At 46.5% G+C, this 5,554-nt stretch overlaps 1 pseudogene; it reads right to left on the reverse strand.

Moving 5' to 3' along the window:
- Positions 1-681: 681 nt before the first annotated feature.
- LOC114201886 (cleavage and polyadenylation specificity factor subunit 6 pseudogene) lies at positions 682-2,647 on the reverse strand (annotated as a pseudogene).
- Between the last annotated feature and the right edge of the window lie 2,907 nt (positions 2,648-5,554).

Genomic DNA, 5,554 nt, shown 5'->3' on the forward strand with positions numbered 1-5,554 from the left:
ACCCCTGCTGCAATGTGGATAAATTTTGAAACCATGATGCCAAGTGAAATAAGCCAGTCACAAAAGGACAAACACTGGATGATCCCATTTATATGAAATATCTGGAGACAGAGTAGAGTAGAGGTTACCAGGGTTCGGGGTGATGGGGAAATAAGGAATTATTGCTTTATGCTTAAAGGGTCTGTCTGGGGTGATGGAAAAGCTTTGGAAACAGTGATGACGGTCGCACAATGTTGTGAATATAATTAATGTCACTAAATGTACAACTAAAAATGGTTTCAGTGGCAACTTTTTAATAATATATGCGTTACCACAATAAACAACATTTTTTAAAAAGATCCCTATATTGCAAATAAAGAAATGAAGTCAAGAGGAGGGATTAAAAAACAAAACAAAACAAAACAAAAAAACCCAGGTCAAACCAACCTCTGGTGTTAGAAATCCGGCCAGTGGTTCCACTTGGGTGGGGGATAGTGGCCAGGAGGGAATCTGGAGTGAGGGTGGATTCTGGTGAGCTGGGCATGTTCTTTCTCTTTTTTTTCCCCCCCATTGAACAGTCTATTACAACACTACATCTATTGTAATCAAAGTGGTGCTGTTTACAGACATTATCATATGAACATTTTTAACAAGAACAAACTACTATAAAAACAAGCATTTACTTGACGTTTTTTTCCAATTGCTTGCACGTTATAATGGCCAAATGTATATAACCAGTAATAAAGTTGCAAAAGCTATAACTTTTTAAATCACACAGGTTTCCTTCAAATAAAACAGTTAAGCGACATAAAAAATAAAAGTAGAGCTACTGGTTACCATTTTGCAGATTTGCTTTATTCAGATCTATTCCTGTTCATTTTATCCATGAATCCTTACAGGTTCAGTTCAATCACAAGAAGCAAACTGCTGGACAAGCGTCATTTTTCCCCCATGAAGACTGTTTTGTCTGGGAAGGTGTTCCTCTTCCTTCAGCTTCTTCTAACGATGACGATACTCGCGCTCTCGGTCCCGTTCTCGGTCCCGATCTCGGTCCCGGTCCCGGTGTCTCTCTCCTTCTCTGCTTCTCTCTCTATAATAATCATCATGACGATCTCTACTACGGGATTTATGACGCCGACTCTTTTCTCGTGATCTACTATGGTCCCTCTCTCTTGATCGTTCACGTCTTGATCCAGAACCATAAGACTTGGATTCAGTTCCATGAAGGCAATCTTGCAAAGAGATAATAAGAACTTTGCAACGATCATCAGCAGATACTTTGGATTGTTTAATTAAAGAAATTGCAGTTACCAATGTCTCAATAGCACTCCCGTAATCACCAGCAGTGGCATCAGACACAGCTCTTGAAATAGCACTGCTTGAGATTGCCCTATTTCTATTCATGATTTCTTCAAACTCAGCTTCACTCAATGGCGTTTTTGCAGTATCCATTTCCCTTCCAGGACGCCCATAGTCACCCCTAGCATATGGTGGGGGTCGGCCATATGGATCTGTTGGTGGTGGACCCCGGCTTTCTGAAGTAGGCATACCGCTGTTAGTCGGTGGAGGAAAGAAAGCCGGGTTCACATGTGGAACTCGTGGTGGGGCACCTGGAGGTGGTCCAGGAAGATGCGGAGGAGGAGCAAGTGTAAGGGGTGGCCCAAGAGGGCCAGGTGGACGAGGTGGAAAGGGGCCTGGAGGTGGAGGTGGTCCCTGTTGTGGAGGTGGCGGGCCAGGAGGGGGGCCGTAGCCTGGAACTGGAGGTGGAGGGCCAGGAGGAAGTGGACCCAATGGAGGCTGCCCAAAAGGTTGTCCAGGAAAAAGAATTGGTGGTGGAGGGCGATCTCCTCAATTAGGAGGCCCAGCTAAAGGAGGAGGCAGAACCTGACCAGGAGGTGGAGGACCTGGTGGACCAGGTGGGCCTGGAGGACCTAAGGGTGGACGTGGTGGAGTCTGTCCAGCTGGAAAAGGTGGGGGTGGCCCTCCTGGTCCTGCTGGTCCAGGAAATCTGTCCCCCACCGGGAACAGCCCCTGGAAAACGTCCCCGTCCTCTACCACCTTGTGGAAATGCTGCACGTGAACTGCCTCCTGGAGGACCAGCTCTACCTTCCCCAGACATTTGTCCTGATTGTGTAGTTTTCCTGGACTGCATTTCAAATTGACTCAGGACCTGTTTATTGCATGGAGTTACAACAGGATTCTGACCATGAAGTTCTCTTTTAGGCAAGAGATCCATTAACTTTTTTGAGGATGCTTCAGATCCAACACCAACAAGGGCAAACCCCTTTGACTGGCCATTTGCCCGATTTTCAAAAAATTTTATCTCCAAAATATCATTTACTCCCAAAGAATGAACTGCTTCAGTTAAGTCTTCATCTGTTGTCCACCATGTTAGATATCCAATATACAATGCAATTCTCTTTCCAGTATATGTATAGACAACATTTGGTGCTGCTCCTTTACCCACATCATCACCAACAGTTGGTGGGAGAGTATCCATGTAATCACGGTCTTCTGGGGCATCTCCATTATTTGCAGATGGAGAGATGACATCATCATACAAATCTATCTGATCATGCCCACCATATTCAGCTTCCTGGTTGAACTCTTTCGCCCACATCCGCGTAAATGTCTATGTGGTCCACACCGTCCGCCATCTTCTCTCGGCCGAGGCTGCCGCCGCCTCCTGCCAGCATGTTCTATCTCTTGATCTAGATGGGCTGGTTACATGGATCGGTTCTGTTTGTGAAAAATTCATCAAAATATTTGTGTATTTTTCTGCATGCATATGAAGAGATGAAATGGACCTGCACCATCTAGTATCTGGCAGATGGCTAATTGGGACCTGGGTTAAATTTTGGGGACAGCGTCTCAGGTGCCTGTTGCGAACACTTTTAGATGGTAGTCACACTGGAAAGTGGAAGGGGACACTCAGAGTGTGATCACAGGGACAGTGATGAAGAGGTGTGTGGGCGGAGTGTAATGCAGAAAGTAGAACATCATTATTTAATGAAATATGACAGAGTGGACAAAGCTACTCTTCTAAAGTGGTGTATTGTTTTAGCTAATATGTGATTTTAAAATATCTGTGTGTAGCTAAGTCAATACATTAAATATCTGAAGTATCTGAATATTTAACCGACACACCTGAAAGTTCTAGAGCCAAGCTGGCCTACAAATGTGTTGTTGGCTTGTTTTCGTTTTTTTATGATTTTAAATTGCGGTAAAATACACGTAGCATAAAATTTACCACCATAACCATTTTAGGTGTGCAGTGCAGGGGTATTAAGTACATTCACACTGTTGTGCAACCGTCACTGCCATCCATCCCCAGAACTCTGTTCCTCTTGCAAAACTGAAACTCTATGCTCATTACCCAGTAACTCCCCCTCCCCCCAGCCCCTGGCCACCACCATCGTACCTTCCGTCTCTATGGATTTGATTGTAACCATATAGTCAACGTCTTTTTGTGACTGGCTTAGTTCACTTATGTTCTCAACTTTCAACCATATTGTAGCATGTGTCCAAATCCCCTTCTCTTGAAAAGCTGAATAACATTCCATTGTATGGATATACTACATCTTGCTCATCCATTCATCCATTAATGGACACTTGGGCTGCTTCCACATTTTAGCTATTATGATCAATGCTGCTATGAACATGGGTGTTTTCTTTGAGACCCTGCTTTCAGTTATTTGGGGTGGAATTGCTGGGTCATATGGTAACTCCACTGTTAACTTGTTGAGGAGCCCCACCCTGTTTTCACATCGGCAGCACCCATTTGCATTCCCACCAACAAGGCACAGGGCTCTGATTTCTCCACTTCCTCTCCAACACGTGTCATTTTCTGGGTTTTGCTGATAGCCTAATAGCTAATAGATGTGCCATTGCTTTTGTTTTTGTTTTTGATCTCTTTGGGAAATAGAAGAGTGTCATATATGCGGGCAATATGCTGTTATTAATATACATGTGCAAGCATGCCTATCTCAGGGTTAAATTCCCAAATGTGAAATTTCTGGATCAGAGGATGTGTGCATTTTTTTTAAGATTTTATGTATTTATTTGACAGAGAGAGTGTACCGGGAGAGAGTACTCCCCTCGAGTGTCCTCTCCTCCAACCCACCCTCCACAGAGGCAGCCCAAAGGATTTTTCTCAGTCACTCCCCAAGCTCGGAACTCTCTGAGAGCTCCACGTCACACGTAGTTGTGTGGTGCCTCAACAGGAATTTGCCAGCAATTTGCTTTTGAAAACCGATGAAAGCAGCCGCAAGGGGACCCCCTGTGTCTCACTTTGGGTTCCCTCAGAAATGAGCCTGAGACAGGGATTCCAGGGAAAGTACTGTAGTTTATCACGGGTGATCCAGGAATAAGAGCAAGAAAGTGATAGGGGAAAGGAAGACAGAATAAAGGGCATGTTATCAAACTTGGTACCAACGTGGGAAGCCAGAGCTTATCCCCCTGGAGGACTCTGGAGGGTGGGGTAGCACGCACATCCGCCATCCCGCCTGAGAGGTGGGGAGCTGGGGCACTATGCACCAACACGCATCGACAACTGGTTGGGGGCTGCTCTGGGATGTTCATTCTCTGGCACCTTTGGCTGACTATGTGCATGGGCGGTATCAGAAACGCAGAACTGGCAGCTGCAAGTTGGACAAGCCTGCCTAGACCAGTAAAAGCCTGGGGGGCTGAGAGCCTCAGCTATACCCTATAATTGTGTCTCCCCGTTGTGTCTTCCTGAGTGAGTAAGACAAAGGAAGAGCTGCAACTGGTGCAGGGAAGTGTGCACCCCAGCAGCTCATCTCGCTGTAGCCACAGGCCTTGTGGCTTTCCAGAACTCATTCTGCCTTCTCCTCATACCAGCTTCTGGATTTTCCTTGGAGGAATCACAGCTGATGTCCCATCCTCCATCCCTGGGGTTGGGGTGGAGTTGGCCCCGCCCCTCAGATACGGGCTAGTCACAGGATTCTGACCTGACCAATCAGGAGATACCATCATGCTGCTGGGCACTGCGATTGGTTCAGAGATAATCAAATGATCCAAGTAGCTCCATCTAAGGTCTTCCCTAGACTTCGGCCACTGCTACTGGGAAGACGGGGTTCTCCTCCGCCTGCCTGGGCTTGTTTGGTGTGGAGCTGCGGGCCACTCTCATGTCATCAGGAGGTGTCTGCGTGTTGGTGGCTGTTGTCTGAGAGCCACTCAGGGAAAACCCAGCAGGGAAACGGAACTGATTATTGGCGACCCCTTGAGCCCTGGATGCAGTCAAACCTAAAGTGAGGTCCACCTCCGACCATTCAGATACCAGGGCAAATTAAGTGCCCTTTTTAGCTTAAGCCAGCTTGAGATGGGCTTCTGTTGCTTACAGCCGATGGAATGCTAACCACTGCACCAAGGCACCTTGACATATGTGGTCACTGAGAATAATTGTAGGGCTTCCCTTGCCCATATATTTTGGGGGCAGACCATTAGTCTGGGTCTCCCTATTGGAGACAGGGGATATTTTCCTCATCATGGGAACCAGGGCAGCAAAGGTGAGAGATAGAGACTAAAGAGGCTCCAGCCTCACGTGCACCATGCT

The sequence above is a fragment of the Eumetopias jubatus genome, unplaced genomic scaffold (genome assembly GCF_037043125.1).
Source record: "Eumetopias jubatus isolate StellerSeaLion01/CBP00866 unplaced genomic scaffold, mEumJub1_p1.0 scaffold_10, whole genome shotgun sequence".
NCBI classification, from domain to species: Eukaryota; Metazoa; Chordata; class Mammalia; order Carnivora; family Otariidae; genus Eumetopias; species Eumetopias jubatus.